The sequence below is a fragment of the Leuciscus leuciscus genome, assembly GCF_965113295.1.
Source record: "Leuciscus leuciscus genome assembly, chromosome: 5".
Lineage (NCBI taxonomy): Eukaryota > Metazoa > Chordata > Actinopteri > Cypriniformes > Leuciscidae > Leuciscus > Leuciscus leuciscus.
Window position 1 is genome coordinate 21,312,966 of NC_138729.1, and position 18,187 is coordinate 21,331,152.

Here is an 18,187-nt window from a genome sequence, read left to right on the forward strand (position 1 = left end):
AAACAGGAAAATTGATGTGTTTCATTAATTATGTCAGTAATATCATAAATCATGAGTGGACTGAGTAATTAATTATTTTCTCCTGATGTAAGGAACATGACAGGGCAGAGAGATAAGTATGAGGGGGGTGGAACAACAGAACGGGGACTCTCTCACACACTATTTCTCCGGCCTCTGGGACGGGACACAAAGAGCTTTCACAATTTAACGTGTAGCTAGGAAACGTTTAAGACTTTCCCTACTCTCTCACAGATAAACATTCACACTTTTGACAAAATTATACCTCATATTATATTGTTAGTTATATTAGAGATAATTAAAGACAAGTGGTGATTTTAGTAAGTTGCATACTAGTTGTATTGTTGGCTATATTCATTTACGTTTAGAATAACTTAATTATATTAATGATAATGCTAATAATAATAATAATAATAACAATTATTATTGTTATTACTATTATTATTAAAACAAGTGAACAAAATTATATATATATATATATACACACATTGCAAATCACATTCTAAGTTTATCTTGTTAGTTTTACTAAAAATGAAATAGTATAAAAAAAATAAAAAAATCTTAATCTGTAGTGAGGATCCATAATGGAAATATAAACAAGGAAATCTTTGTGAAGACCGGTTTGAGGACCCTCGGAGTGAGGACAAAGAGAGTAAAGTGAGGACATTTTGGTCGGTCCTCACCTTCTGAGACCCCTTTATAGGCCTGTTTGAAGGTCAAGACTTGGTTTTAGGGATAAGGTTATAATTAGGTGAAGGGATATAGGTTTAGGGTTAGGGTTCGGGTTCGGGTTAGACACTTAGTTCTGATGGGTTATTGAAATGAGCTAGATATTGCATTGTGTCAACGAATGTCCTCACAAAGATAGATGTACAAGAATGCGTGTGTAAGCGCTTGCGTGTGTGTGCACATTTGAATTTGTTTTATAAAAAAAAATTATATTAATGTATTTAAAATTCTGTGTAATTGAAGCACACAAGAATTTAAATTAAAGTTAATGTATTTATTAATAAGTGAAATAGATAAACAAAAAAAATATGGAAAGGGGGGGAAAGGAGTTAATACCCAGTAAATGAAGAATGTTTTTGTGATGTATGCAGCATAAACCGAAGCAGACACACAAGTGTTCCTCCAGAGTTCAGGCCTCTCAGAGCGCATCTTAGCTCTGCCTATCGATCCAAACCACAGAGACAGAGATCTATGTGTGTGTGTTAGGGGGAGTGAAGGTAAACATTGCTTGGGACGACAAAACACTGTTCCCACTGGGATGCTGGTCTGTCTACCTCCTCCCTAGCACGCACACACACACACACACACACAGTCTTAGTGGGGACATGGGCAACTAAGCCAGGCTTTAATATCAAGTGAGGACTCTAGTGTTTAATCAGGAGTGTTCCTCTTTTGTTCTCAGGCTCAGGGAGAGACCTGTGGACCAGTGGAGGAAAGGTTAATGCTAAAGGGTCAAGTGATTTCACACCCGAGACGCCAACCGCCTCGACACTGAGCTCCGCCACATCCCACAATGATGACATAGTCACTCTGATTTATGGCCTGGAGGAGGTGGAGGTGCTGGGAGGGAATCACACTGTTATCTTATGATAATGATGTCACAAAAACACAACAAAAGAATAGCAAATACCAAAAGACAAAAACTTGCATGTGGAAATTCATTAAATTAACAGTTAATCCAAGACAATTCTGGCATCATTTACTCACCCTCATGTCGGACGTACGTGTTACACAAAAGTAGATGTTTGTCTTATCCAAGCTGCTCTTTTCCATTTTAAAGAAATGAATGCTTTCATTCAACAAGGATGCATTAAATGGGAGTAAAGACATTTATAATGTTACAAAAGTTTACTCTTTCAAATAAATGTTATTTTGAACTTTCTATTTATTAAAGAACATGTTGTTCACGCCTTTTTCAACATTGATAATAATCAGAAATGTTTCCTCAGCACTAAATCAGCATGATCAGGTGATAAATGATTTCTGAAAGGATCATGTGACACTGAAGACTAGAGTACTGATGCTGAAAATTAAGTTTTGCCCTTCACAGGAATAAAATTAATTTTAAATGCAGCATAATAGACTTATTTCAAAAACATAAAAAAAAAATCTCACCATTACCAAACTTTTAAATGGTAGTGTATATTTGGTCGAAATGTCATGAAAATGTATGTCTCAATTTTTTTTCTAGCCCAGCCCTGAATTTTTAATCAGATAAAATGTGTTCTTCATGAGCACAATCTCTATAAATGTGTTTTAAAATCCTGAGCCAATAATCACAAATGACTGGAAAAGTCATGGAAATTCATTGCTTCAAATGTGTGGGAACCCTGGACCACAGTCATCGCAGGAAGTGGGACAGATTTTAATGTAGAAGAAAATGGGAAAACATTTGATTTTATTTGTCTCTGGATGCTGAATCATGAGATTTTGGGCCATACTTAAAGATGCGCATGGGACGGTAATGGTAGTTAAAAAATGAAAATGAACCAGACTGAGTAGATAAAGAGTCACAGTCTCCACCTGCAACTTAACTGGTAGAATATGGAGAGCATCAAAAACTGTGGGATTGATTCCCTCCACACATACTGATAAAACACCATGAATACACAGTAAAAAGCATCTGCCAAGAGAATAAATGTAAATGCAATCTCGGAAAACAGTTGTTTGTCATAGGCCTTTAAAACTAAGAAGCTGCAGAGAAGACTACTGATCAGATGCAAAGTTAGGAGAGAGAGAGAGAGAGAGAGAGAGAGAGAGAGAGAGAGGAGCCTAATGAAAAACAAGATGGATGCGGTCTGAAAGGCTGATTGTGGGATTATTAATTGTTTTCAGTTCCCACCCTGTGATAATGATAGGGAGATTTCCAGTGGAAGTTGAGAGAGTGTATTCTATTGGACTGATTATTTATTGTTTGAGGTATTGATGTGCATGTGTGTTCAGAATAGTGAGGCTGAATGTAATGGCTCATCTGTGATAAGAGCACACATTAATTCCATTGTCTCTGATTCACCCACACTCACTTTTTTATTCGTTATCTTTCACAGGAAGTGTTTATGTGGTTTGTGCCACATTAATACCAAATTAAGCTTCAATTATATTGTTTTCATATTTTATGGCCATTTTATGAATACAAACTGTATTATTACTGTCCATGGCTGTCAGCTTCCATGACTGTCAGATCCTCTGAGGTCTTTTTCTCAGAACAATTTTTTATTTATTATTGTTTATGTTGTTTATTTACTGTTTCATAGATGTATTTTTAACATATTGCATGAGAAGAAAAGTATAATAATAGAATTCATCTTGAGTGTAACATGCACACGAAGAAATGTCTTATTTACTCACGCTAAAGCGTACTTGCTTTATCATTCATATCTAGCCACTCAGCGACACAAAAATGTATCAGTCTTATATCAGAATGAATGCTGATGGCTGTTAAGACTCTTTTTATATGATTGTCTTTCTTGCACATACACGCATAACTCACTATTGTGTTTTAAAGGTATGCACAATTTTTTTCTTTAAAGCGTTTCCATATTAAAATGATGTACTTACATGATATTAGGACTCAGAATATTTTATTTTACATGGTGTGGGTCGCCTAATGGGGTCAGACACTGCCGAAAACTATCAGACACTTTCAGTCACAGAGAATTTCTACATTTGCACAATGGCATTGGTAAACAAAAACTACAGCCTAAACCCATGATGCCATGATCCATGCCACTAGGCATCAGTATAAATCCAGCTAATACATTCTTCAAAATATCTTCTTTTGTGTTTCACTGAAGAATGACACAAGGGTGAGTAAATTATGACATCATTTTAATTTTTTGGATGAACTATCCCTTTAAGACTCAATTTTGATATCTCTCTAGACACGAGGCCCATCCCGCCGATTGATTAAAAGAGATTTCCAAGACTGGACCATCCAATAAACACAACCTTTATGAGAAACAAGCACAACATGTCCGATGTTCAAATCCACAAAACCGGGTTTAACGAGAACACATACATTAAACAGCATTAATAGCCTAGCCAAGTGCTTAATGGATCTATTCTTTCTGTTTGCGTAGAGCCGAGTGGAAGGAGGAGCAGGAGAGGTGGAACGGGAACGAAAGCGAGAGAGGACATTCTCCAATTATGAGTTGTAAAGCGAATGTACGTGACCGTACGTCTGTCCATCATGTGCAAAAATACATTCTCGTGTGTTCGCCAACGTGTACGGTAACACTGACTGCACTTCCTGAAATCCACCCCCACCCCCTTCTGATCTCTGCCTTTAGAAGCGTCTCATTCAGACCTGGCAAAGGCTTCTCATTCGCCCCGGCTCCCGCACTATTAAATTAAAGCACCGGAGCCCATTTAATAAGCGATGTAGCGGATCATTTGAATAAGGACAGTATTAGTATTCCAGCGGAGCCGCAGCTAAAAGCTGCTGACCTTTTCCTCCGCACAGGAGATCCTTGAACACATCCCGTCAAATCACAGCGCCTGGTAATAAGCCATCAACGCCAAAGAGTGTTAGCGCATAGGGGATTTTCTTTTTTTTCATGCCACCAAACAGAACAGCAAGGCCGGCGTATTGCGATCTATCAGCGGGCCGGGATCTAAGAGGTGGAGGAGGGGGCAGAAAATGGCGAGTACGGGATTTATCACGTCGCCCTGCTCTCGTCTTGTACAGTGGGAGGGCTTTTTTTGATACAGCATTGATTTATGTGCATGTCAAGGGGTGTGGGATTGATCAGAGCGCATCAGAAATCCCCACGAGTGCTCTCATAACAAATCATAGCCTGACCTTTGCTAAGACAAATTTAGCCCTTGTTGCACACTCGAGAAAATGCTGTTAGGTGCCACCGGAGCAAGTGCATGTATTTGTTTATTTTGTTGTCATGCTTGACTAACATAGAAATATTCAAATTACAGAGGACATCATGTGGATGTTAGACTGCACGGCATGAGAAAACCATTTTACAAAACAAATACGCTTCCACTTTAGGCTTGTGTGATGCATTAGCATGCAGTGATTATTAATTTTTTAGTTCTCACAATACAGTTGATTAATCTAGAAATTTACCATGAGAAATACATGGATGAGGATGAGGAAATGTCTTCATCTGTTTTGTTTTTTTTGTTGTTGTTTTTTTAAATCATAGTTTTGTTTCATAACACATTTTCTATTGGTCGGTTGATTTGCAAAATGTAGGCCTTGTTACATGCAAATGTTAACATAATAAGTGATGGGATCCTTGAAGTCCACATTTTCAAAAAAAAAAAAAAAAAAAAACTGAGTTAAAGCCCAGATACTATAAAATGACATTAAACAATGATGGAAAAGTTCTGAGAAGGTCCAAAGATATTACTGTTAGGTAATCCTTATGATGGAGGAAGTGCTTGAAGTTTATTGCAGAAAATAACTATTTACATTTACAATGCACATTTTTTGCACAAACACTGTTTCTGACAATAATATAAGTACATTTCAACAATGTATTTCTATGAACTTATAATACATTGTTGTTGTTGTTGTTGTTGACTTTTATTATCCCCATGAGGAAATTTTGTCAATGAGTTTCAACATGCGTACACACAAAAACAAACAATGTACATAAATATGAAAATCACACATTATTAAAAAAATCACAATCAAAATGACGAAACAATCCCTGCACACTCATCATCACTGAGACCCGCTCAGTAAACTCAACAAAAACACGTTCCTTGTACGGCAATAACTTGTAATTTGTTTTATTCAAAAGCGGGATCAATCTTTTAATTATTTGGATGCCAAAAATGATTTAGTTATTAATTTAAAGTTTTTTCGGAGAAGGACAATTCAGCATTGAACTTGATATGTTTGGTTCCAATATTGTTAAAAAAAAAATACTTTCATGTATTTTTGTCACATCAGACTTGGTGGGAAAAGTTCTTTAGACATATAACTTTCCAATCAATCAACAAATAAATAAATCAAGTTAAAATTGCAATTGGCACAATCAATGCATCAAAATTTTAAACCCTAACAATCTCTAATATCATTAAAGTAAGAAAATCTAATTTCATAAGATTCAATTAAACAAAATAAGCTCTAAAGTCTTTTGTTGTGTTTGGCCCCCAAAACGGTCCAGTCGATGATGCTTCACAAAATTAAACGATTACTTTCATTTATTTCCTGGGGATTCCTTTTATAATTTAGACTACAAACTACAAATTGATCCTTAAACAGCATAAATTGCTCCACGAAACAAAACTACAGCATTCAAGCCCACAATGCCAGTTTACCATAATCCTGTATCCATTAAAACTGTGCATTTGTGAAACTATGCAATGAAACAAATAGTTAAAAAGAGCCAAACAGATGTTCTGCCTCACAATAACAGGGTTCAAGTGGAGCAGGGTGCCCCTAACCGGCTAATAAACGGCCCCAAATGAGCCTGCAATTAAATTTATACACTTGATTGCACTGCTGTCATGTCCACTACAGGCTTATCGAACACCTGGGATCCATTTCCTAATAAAACCTCAGGAAAAAAAGAAGGAGAGGGAGAGGGGGTGCCTTCTAGTGTCTGTACTCTTGATTGGTTCATCTTATGAAACAGATGAGGAATGAATAAATGTTTAACAAAAACAGATGGAATAGTATGAGATTTGTAATAAGAGATTATGAAAAGGAAAAATGGAAGACATGGAAGAAAACAAAAGTCACGGTATGCAGTAAATTCATTAAAACAAATTTCCTTTTGACAAATATGCTGTTCAGTATTGGTTAAAAGAATTTGAGCCTACTTTATCCATATTGCAAGCATCTAAAAAAAGGATTCAAATGATTGTGCAATTGGGGAAAAAAATACAAATGGCTGCAAAGACATCAGCTAGCAGAGACAGTACAAACAATAACTGGAGAGTTTTTAACAGTATGAAGATGCATAATGCAAGCACAGAAGGAAAAATGTGCACTGACATTACAAAGATGTTATTTGAACATATTTTTATCTCCCTCTTTCTCTCTGTTCTCAGCTTCCTCTCGATTTCCTTCCCTAATGAGGACTTCAGCTAAGAGGACAGTCTCTCTATGGCTCAAAAATAGCCACTTATAGATAGCGCCCTTTGAAAAGCTGTCAAACTGATCCACTGTAAATACAGCTTTCTCTTATCAAGTCCTCTTAAGTTATAAAAACACTCTTAACCTCCCAAAAGCTCCGGACTCCATTACAGCTAAGCTGATGTGTGTTGTGATGGGCCATGCTAACAGAGTGTTTACTTGTGAAAGCAGTTAGCAGAATTAGCCACTCAAAGGCAACAAGATGAAGTTTATTTCACTATGTCTGTAAAGTAAACACTGAATTAGTGCAAATCCTCTCCCATGATCCAAAATGAAGTTTGTTAATTAAGGAGCTGGGTGATATATTTGATAAAATAAAATCTAGCCACGTATAAAATTAGCAACGTTTTATAGCACGTGGCTAACACAGCCAAATCAACAGACTACGGAGGGGAATCATATTGTGTGCGGTCATACAGAATCTCTCTTGTTCTATATTAAACCAGATGAGGAACCTGGTCATGGGCCAGCACTAATTCAGCGCAACTTTAAAAAGTAAAGTTAGAAGAGTTTATATGTTGTCCAGAAAAGGAGGCACTAAAGCAGTGAAGTGACTGGGACAGATTTCACACAAAATGTAGAATGTCAGTCTAAAATAAAAAAGAATCTTCTTCTCTTTGTTCACATTATTGTACACACAAAGATATTATAAAATATCTTCCCATATCTTTTAAAAATTCAAATTAACATTCTTCATATTTCTTAAATGAAAAATGGCTGAAACCAGTATGTAAACACCTGTGTCTGAGGTAAAGGCATAAATTACAAATGTCACTTCACTTATTTGATTATGTTTGAAAATTTTGTGACCGTGTCCAACAATTACCAGGCAATATTACCTTTTTCTTGAGTTACCTGGTTCACTGAGTAAGTAATGGCAATTTAACTTGGTTAAATTAAGTATTTTTCTCAAGTAGCTGACAACCAATTGATTCAATATGTGGCAGTGTAGAAACAGCGAAGCAGAAAACAAAATAGAAGTAGAAAAATGGTATGAAGGACTAATAACCCTAGGTACCTAATAGTTAGTAGATCACAGAAAAATATTTAATACTGGAACAAGCCTTTTATTTGGTCTATATTCATTCGCTTCAATTACTTTTCTTCTTCGAAACTTTTTATCGTTTTTTTTTTCCTCCTCAAATGACTAACAGTCACCATTACTGCCAAATAGGTTACCTGTGAGTATGGCCATAAATCTTATTAACATAAACTAAAAACATCTCTTTGCTTTTTTCCTCTCTGAAGCAACCTGTCTCGAGTGCGGGCCATCTGTACATAGTTATCGCTGTGCTCACACAGATGGCCGCCAAACGCTTTCAAAGTTGCTCCGTCCGCACATCTAACCTTACAAAGCAAACTAATTAGCAGTAAACGCATTGCGAGGAAGAAGTCGTTTGAACATGTTTTTTTTTTGGGACTGGGGTCTAATGAGGAAAGAGAGCACGCAAGCTCTAGGTGCCGGAGGTTGTTTCTGGAGCTAAAGGTTTACGGTCTTCTTTAAGACTCAAATAAAAAGTAGAGGCTACCTTGAGCCACAGCTTCTGTCCCTGCACATATAAGCTTTTTATGAGAAGCATTGGAGGGCACAAGGTGGAGCAGGTAAGATCCTAAAGTGGGAGTGTTAAGAGTGTGCAAGTAGGCAGGGGGAGGTTAAAGGCCTCAACACTGTTTTAGTAACTGCAAGTTCAATGAAAAGGATGATGAGGATTGGCTTCTACAGTCTTCTTATAACATACAGCCACATCCCATTTAATAGGGAAAGATCTCAGAACTTTGGCTAATGTTCTGGAAAGGTTCTCTCAAAATTATCCAGAAAAACTTCCAGTAACGTTAGTAGAATGTAAATTCAAAGTTATCTTGTCTATAATAATGTTCTCAAAACGTTCATACAAAAAGGTTATTTATACATTTTTTGTTCATGAAACGTTTTTTTGTTGTTGTTTTTTTTGGGACATCCGTCTAAATGTTTACATTTTACAATTGTAATTTTTTTTTTTTATTTGAGTCCCTTCAATTTTGCAAGACATTGGAAAATCTGGATATTTTGAACGTTCAAAAAACATTTAGAAATTATGTTTTCATTCAGTAACTTAATGGGAACATTAGCAAAACATTCTTAGAAGTTCTGTGATGAGTTATTACTAAGCAATGAGTACAAAATATTCAGTAGCCTTTTCTGAGACCTTTACATGTATGTGACTGTTTTGTTTGCATTTGTGATGTTTTTGTCTTTCATCAGAATACAGCTTTTTGAGAGCCTTTTTTACTCAGGAACTCAATTTACAGAAAGGAGGACAACTCCTTAGAAAGCTAATTAGCTAGCGCAGTACGTGGGCTAAGAGGAAATGTGAAACAAGCCTGCTGCCAAATGTAATATTATTTTCATTATTTCCTTCATTATTTATTTATGGATGTGTTCAGACTTAAATTAATGCTAGAAATCCTGATGCGAGGCGCTGGCAGCTCTGGCGGGTCCGGTGGCGCAGTTAGTTAGCATGCACGCACACATAGTTCCCCGACACCAAATAAAATTACAGTGTGTGTTTCCTGTCCAATTCAATTCAGCTCCATCTTTATAGTTTCAGGGGTAAACAAACCTGTCTACAGCTATTGTGGTTTGTAGAAGCACACTCACCAACGTTTGCATTAGCATGTGACGTATACAAAACAAAAATCTTGACGTTAATGCTAATGCTGGTGGTTTCTAAATGATAGCATCACGTTACACTTCACTGCAGACAAGATTCTCTTGTCTAACCCAACATGTGGCCATTTTAGCAGCTAGAAAAAGATCACCCCAGGCTTTCAACGGAGGCACATTACAAAAACATATTTCTGTTCCCGTTTTCAGCCAGACATTTCTGATAAAAGTATCTCAGAGGCTACAGGGAGTGCTGGTTATTCTCTTGACATATTATTTTTCAGTTATTATATGAATTTCCCCCCTTTCACCACATTGAGAAAATTGAGAACGTATGGTGTGCAACTTTGTTCCTTGTTCTTTGAGGATCCATTTTGGGAGAGGGGGTGAAGGGTTGGGTGCTGTAGCAGGATAGATAAACACAGAAAAATGGTCTCAGCATGTCAATTTGGTGTTTTTACATTGACCATAAGTGAGGCGTTCCTTCCTGCTCACATCTCAAAGAGCAAGCCCCGCAGCCATGTGTAGGCAATCATGACAGATATGTTCTCTCGCCACATTTCCCTTGTCGCGCTGCGCGGGGCTTCGGCGAGGGGCACGGTAAATGCTAACACGTTGTGGAGTTGGAAATCCTCATGAGCTTGTCTCATTAGTGGCTAATTGGAACGACTTTCCTCTGTCTTTTGTTCAACGTCACATTTGTCTTTCTTCTTTTTTTCCTTCACTGAACAGGGGGCAGATGGGGGTGGAGGATGCATATTTCTGAGCCTACAAGATTTAGCAAGGGAGTTGGGCCCGTATTACTGCAACATAAACACTGCTGTCCCGCGATTAACCTTAGAAAGCGACTGAGTGCAAAATTAAGCACTCAGAACTGCACAACCAAATTAGCTCTAGAGATGGAAGAGAGGACCTCTCCACTCTGCCATTGACTTTTCCCAACTGGGTAATACTAAAGAAAACAATAACATAGCCAAATGGCGAACCACTATTAGAGTTTCCATTTGAGCTTGACTGCAGGCTGCAATGGCCCATTGAATCTGTTGCATAAATTGGCTGGGTTACCACTCAAAGCAGTCTTAAGAGACATTTCAAATTGTGTAAACCTTGAAGAAAGTCTCGGCATGGGATCAGGATCAAAAATAAGAAAGTTCACATTTTATGGTTAGTCTAGTATGTTCTACTTATCATATTAAATTTACATGTTGGATTTAAAACAAACTCAGTTATCTCTGATTATCTTTTATGGTTACATTTAATTAGAAAATCTTTGATTTTTCTACTTTCACTGGCGCAAGTTACACTGATCTTGATTTATGATGAGATTTTGATGATATTTCATCATTTAATATGGCACATGGGTAATTTGTTATTCCAAAAGACCTCTTAAAAATAAAGGTTCTTTATTGGTATGGATCGTTCCATGAAGGACCTTTAAAATCAGTGGATCCTTTCCATTACAAAAAAGTTTTGTTATAGTGGGAAAAGGTTATTTAGATCATTAAAGGGTTCTTTACACTATGAAAATTTGGTTTTTGAAGAACTGTTCACTGAAAGGTTCTTTGGGGAACCTAAAATAATTCTACTATGGCATCTCTGCAAAAAAAACTCTTTTGGAAACTTTATTTTTAAGAGTGAGGAATAAATGTGGAAAAGTTTGTCACACCTTGTGTTGTTTCTGCCTGTGTGTAGCACCTACGGCTCTGCGTCGCAAAGAGGACATTTACATAGAAGTCGTAAAACACAGCAACAAAAAGTGTTTATGTAATTAAATGACACTTGTCAAAAAATATTAAGCTGACTGTTTTTGGTGTTACAAAAGACCTAAATCATTTAATTCATTTTACTCAACAGTTTAGGATTACAAAGTTTACTCAAATCTTTAGCAAGGGTGCTACACAAATCAGTTAAGCAGATTTTAATGATGCCAGCAGGGCAATTATTTTTTAGCTTAAACCTGAAAACGAGGAACCATGGTCATAATTACCTGCATGCCGTGAAAACTGAGGTCGGGAACTCTGACCTTGTGGTCTTTACTGCTTTCCAACAACAGGAAAACGAGAAAACTTCAGCTCAAGAGCCTCAGGCTAAAGAAAAAGAAATAAAAACCAAAGAAAAAATGAAATCAAAGGACAAGAAATAAACCCTATTGCCCTCTTCTATTAAAAAGCACAAGATGTGACCAGGGCCATATTTATGATACACCCAAAGCCTTTTTAAGCTGAGACTGGAAGGACTCTTGGGGGTGATGAGAATGTGGAGGTTGCACATGTCTCAAACTCTGGCCTGCTGCATCACAGGTTTTTGTTAAAGTGGTACTGACATTAACCTCTCTAAGACTCAGTCATCACAAGAGCCCTAACAATATATTAACCTGGTAATGCAGGCGCAGCTGCAAAAGCCATGTCCCAACAATAGGGCCACAAACCATGAACATATTTACACATGTAGTGTTGACTAGAGAATCAAGCTGAAAGTGTTACTGATTGTAAAATGCCTTTCCACTTAAGTGGGCCATATGGAAGCATACATGTTCATAATGTGAAGTTTATTAATAAAGCTTGCCTCAGGCCCATTCGTGTTGTGCATCTTTACTACATTAATGCGACGCTAAATAACAAATCATAACGTAGAGGCACCACAAGCTTTCTTCACACAGTTCATCTGTGACTACATCAATGAAGAATAGGATATTTCATCACAGGTTGCACTGATTGTACCGTTTTGCAGAAATGCGATCTATCCATCTAGATAATACAATGAATATGTCAATATTATCATTACATCGTGATTTCATATATCCTCTACTCTGTAATAATCCATCTACACTGAGAAAAACATTGTGTAGATCAGTGTTTCTCAAATGTTTTATATATACCCCCTTCACTGGCTCACACACCCCTTCACTGACACAGAACCTAGAGAGAGAGAGAGAGAGAGAGAGAGAGAGAGAGAGAGAGAGAGAGAGAGAGAGAGAGAGAGAGAGAGAGAGAGAGAGAGAGAGAGAGAGAGAGAGAGAGAGAGAGAGAGAGAGAGAGAGAGAGAGAGAGAGAGATAGATAGATAGATAGATAGATAGATAGATAGATAGATAGATAGATAGATAGATATAGATAGATAGATAGATAGATAGATAGATAGATAGATAGATAGATAGATAGATAGATAGATAGGTTCATGAAACCAGATAGTTTTTTTTGGTCAATATGAAATTATTCACAATTTTTGTATGGTAGAACTTATCAATGCTCAACAAATATAACATAACCTAACGAACCAAAAACTACACCCTTAAAAAATTAGCTGAATGTGCAAAGGCATTAAAAAGAAAAGAAAAGAAAAGAAAAGAAAAGAAAAGAAAAGAAAAGAAAAGAAAAGAAAAGAAAAGAAAAGAAAAGAAAAGAAGTTAATTAAAATAAATAAATAAATAAATAACACTTTATTTAAATTAGGATATTAATTCTATAAATATTCTGACCTAATAATAGCACTATAATATTGATAAAAGTCATCATTCAAAGCTAAATTTAAATATTTCCAAGTACCCCGGAACAAATTTGAATCCCCCTTTTTGGGAATCACTGGCTTAGACAATTGTGTTGTAGTCAACTTTGTTGATGAAATCAGAATATTCTTTTTCACCAGCAGTGTAGACACAGCAAGAGTTTAGGAGTAGTGTATGGTGTGTGTGTGTGTGTGTGTGTGTGTGTGTGTGTGTGTGTGTGTGTGTGTGTGTGTGTGTGTGTGTGTGTGTGTGTGTGTGTGTGTGTGTGTGTGTGTGTTTGTGCTGATTGTGTTGAGCGTGCACGGTGCCCATGAGGAAGCTCATCTGTTACTGTGCGTCTGCATGGCTTGTGCCACTGAGGGCGGATGACAGGGTGTCACAGTAGCAGACAATGATGGATGCACCACATTCAGTAGGCAACTTGGGCAATTGGACACATTAACAAGAGGCACCTGCTTTTCCCTCCGTACAAATCTATTAAAAGATAACAGCAATGGCAGATCCCACTCAACTAGTAAATGATAACTCTGTCTGCACTGTGAGGAGAGGAGATCCTCGAAAAACACAGGCCTATACCATAGCATTGCTGGTCAAACAGTGCCATCTAGTGTTTAGGGTGGACTAAACAATAGATGACCAAAAATACTAATATTTAACACTGGGCTACTTATTTGATCACTATATATATATATATATATATACACTGTAAAAAAATTCTAACCCTCCCAAATCAAAAATTTCAAGTGACCGATAACATCAAAATTTTTCAATTGGCCCAAGTGAAATTCTTGTTGCAATAGTCTGTTAACATTGGCTCAATGAGAAACAATCCGTCAGACTAATTGAAAAATTTAGATGTTATCGGTCACTTGAAATTTTTGACTTGGGGATGTAATTTTTTTTTACAGTGTATGTATATATGTATATTTAAATTGTAGTCTATTGCTGAATACAAATTATATAATACAAATGGTAGTTTGTATATGTGATCTATTACATTACACATTTTAGGTAATATATCTGACAATTGATTGCTTTAGATTACTTTTGACCTAACTTGTTTATAACATTGATTTGAGAAGTATAATCTTATTATACTGATAAAGTACCATATTGATAAAAAATACAAAGAGAAAGAAAAATGATTTTTTTGTTTTGTTATCAACAACATGAAGTGCATTAAACAATAGGCTACATTATGCTAACTAACACCAATCAATGAATTCTGAATAATTTACCGTCATTTTGTAAATATTAAGTAATCATGTAATCAATATAAAAGTAACTGTAATCTGATTATGAGTGTTTTAAAATGTAATATAATCCAATTACAAGGATTTCATTTTTTGGAATCTGATTATGTAATCCAGATTAGTTATATATTACAAATGTATGTATAGCATATCTTATCTGTTTGATTGCTTGTATTTTTGCAAAATGTAAACTATATTTTGCCCAGCTTTAATTTACTAAATGTGACTAAAAGGCATGACATTATTAAGATATTATATTCTCTATGCTAGACTGTTGAACATTTCCACTGTTATTAGAACAAGAGGTTGGCTAAAAAAATGAATACCTTTTTTGACAAACAAAATGTTACTTTTGAGGGCATGGTTTACAATAGTTTAACATAATGAACAAAAGCACTGTTAGTCAAAACTTTGTGACAACCAGTCCCAGTCTCCTCTATATGCCGAAACCAATGTGTTGTATTTCTATGTGAGCTGTAAGTGTGATTGTGATCCATTTTGCAAGTTTTAATAACGTCAGACATACATCAATCAAAATAGCTGATTATAGAGATTCAGGACTACAAACACACACACTTTTGTGTGGTTTAGTGGGTAAACAATAACGTGTCAAGCAAGACTCAACCTGCCTCAAGAGACAAGTGTGAGACTGATGCGACAAAAAGCCTCAAGGCAAATTTTAATGATGGATTGAGAATCATTATCCTTCTGATGGTGATGTGAGTGGCAAAAGACATTTCTTGTGGACATGTGTGGTCTGTGCTTGATGATTGGCTTGATTTTTTTTTTCTACTATAAGTCTGAGAAACTAGGCTAATGGGTTTCTGTAAGTGTACTCAATCCTCTGCGCTCCTGTGAATATGGGGATTCGTTTGATAGACAATCAGACGCAGTTGTTGCTCGCACTCAATGGAATGAATGAATTAGAATCGAAGAATAATGACAAAAGCTGTGCTACAATAGAGCCATGTGGTGGTTTCATCTGTTAAATCTTTAGTAATTTCATAAATTAATTAATTAAAATAATGGTGTACATAATAAATGAAATAAATAAAGATGATCATGCTTGGTAAAAGTATACACGCTACAGTCTTACAATAATGAACAGCTGAACAGATTACATTTTAATTATTTAATTATCCATTAACAAAATGGATATGAACAAAATGTACTACATTTACTTGCTAGCAAAGGCAGCTTTATCGCATTAATGTAGAAAACATGCACAACACGAATGGGCCTGAGGCAAGCTTTATTAATAAACTTCACATTATGAACATGTAGGCTTCGACAATAACGACAATATTTTTGTTTTACAAGTAGTTTTATATCAAATTGTGTGTTGTGTGTTGTGCATGGTGCATTAATAAAAGTTAACAACAATAATAATAATAATAATAAGATCTGAAGATATTTAGTAAGTCAATAAAAATAATAATAATAATAACTACTACTACATCTGTGACTTACATTTAAAAAATAATAATAAGATCTGAAGATATTTAGTAAGTCAATAAAAATAATAATAATAATAACTACTACTACATCTGTGACTTATATTTAAAAAATAATAGAAATACATTAGACTATCCTATATGTGCAAGATTCCATTTTCCTTTTCATTACATGACCTGAAGTATTTCATTATTTTATTATTTCTTGATCAATAGGGAGGTTTTGATTTGTCTGTTGCTGCTTGTTGTGGACCATTCTTTATTTTGGTGGTGATAAAGAGAGGATAAAGTCAATGTATTCTGTATTAACATACGGCAAAGCTAGCGCATCTTTTAACTGTGCAGAGCATAAACATTTAAGAGACTGTGTCAGGCATGAGGGCCAGAGCTAACTAGCATGGTACATACCTTTACGACTGGCAGTTTGTCAAGCCACTTAAGTGTCCCCTTAACAGAATTTACGATCATTTGAAAAGTGACAATGCTCAAAAACGGCTACTTTTCTCTCGCTACTCCTGTGCAGCCCACTTAAACCCTGTCATAAATCTAGCCTCATATCCAGGCAGATGGCTTGTGTTGTCAGATATCACATGCCAACAACGCTTTTTACCATCATTGTCTTGACAGAAATATGATGCGGAAACTGCAGTGTCACATCACTTAGTGTGGTTTAGCCGAAGTCGCCTGGTGCCATTTTAATCAATCAAATTTGTCATTTTTTTTACTGTAATGATCTTATGGTAGGGACCCAACATTAAAGGAATGTGAAGAGACTTATCTATTGCTTGATTTACGACAATACTCACAGATTTTGAACTGGGGACTCAGTCTTCCGAGGAACAGCATTTTTATCAAATGGACAATTAAGTTATGAAGTAATTCCTCTAGGCCAAATGGAAATGCCACTCCTTACCTCCAACACAGACTCAGTTCTGTAATGAAAAACTCAATGCTGTTACAAGCGCGCACACACACACACACACACACACACACACACACACACACACACACACGTCAAACCAGCCACACCCTTACGAAAAGAAGTATACTTCAAGTTCATTTTATGAAGTATACTTAAGTAATGTTCAAGTATATTTTTAAGTATACTTTATGTAGTAAGTATACTATTATGAATGTGTACTTGTAGTAAACTTGTAAGTGTACTATTTCAATACTGTTTGGGACTAAATTGGGTGGTGGTGGCGCAGTGGATAAGACACATGCCTTTGGTGTGAGAGACCCGGGTTCGAATCCACTGTGAGACACCAATGTGTCCCTGAGCAAGACACTTAACCCCTAGTTGCTCCAGAGGCGTGCGACCTCTGACATATATAGCAATTGTAAGTCGCTCTGGATAAAAGCGTCAGCTAAATGAATAAATGTAAATGTAAATGTAAATTGGCCCACTTTTAGTATATAAAAGTAAGTGTACTATTAGTGTAAGAGTAGTACACTAAGTACACAACTAAGTTTCTCATTTGTAATGCATCTGTACAAGTGAACTTATAAGTATACCAGTAGTTTACTATTTTAATACAAGTAGTAAAAAAAATGTGTTTAAGAAAGTAAACACTGAAGTGTCCTCTCAGTAAACCACTAGTACTTTATACTGCAAGTATACTTGTAAGTTTTCTTTAAGTGAACATAACATTATACTTATATAGTTTACTATTTGTATATTATTTTTTGCACTTGCAGTATACTACTATGTATGTAGATGTTATTTTTTTACTTGAAAAATACCTGTAGCCTACTTTAATTTTAAAAACATTTGATTAGCTTCATGCATCCTTTTTTAATCAACACTTGAATGTCGTTACGTTTCATAAAGAAAGGCAACATTTTAAACAAAAAAGTTGAGAAAATCACATTTTTGTCAAAGACTTACGCCTTGATCAGATTGAGAACGATGATCAAAACACAGATGGAGTAAGTTAGATCGAGTCCAACATCCCCAAAGCTTCACAGTCGTTTTCTCTTCATGGGTTACGCTACATTTCATTGGGTAATATTAAGCACTTTTGATTTACACGCTGTTTAATGTTTGATGACCACGTTATTTTACATTTGAGTGAGCAATCTTCTATCACTTGTTTCAGCTTCTTCTTCACCAGTGTTTTGATCCCGAGATTCTGTACTAGAAGATGTGTCATAGCGCCCCCTACCGTATACCAGTGAAAACATGGATAGCTGGAAAATT

At 36.0% G+C, this 18,187-nt stretch overlaps 1 long non-coding RNA gene across 4 annotated transcripts in view; it reads right to left on the reverse strand.

Moving 5' to 3' along the window:
• The window catches only part of LOC309499034, a 322,784-nt gene that overhangs the window by 290,970 nt on the left and 13,627 nt on the right, over positions 1-18,187 (reverse strand). For all 4 annotated transcript variants that reach the window (XR_014206103.1, XR_014206104.1, XR_014206105.1 and 1 more), the window contains exons 2-3: positions 16,794-16,919; positions 11,764-11,863 (exon numbers count right to left, since the gene is read on the reverse strand). This is a non-coding gene — a long non-coding RNA (uncharacterized lncRNA). The remainder of the gene's footprint in view (positions 1-11,763; positions 11,864-16,793; positions 16,920-18,187) is intronic.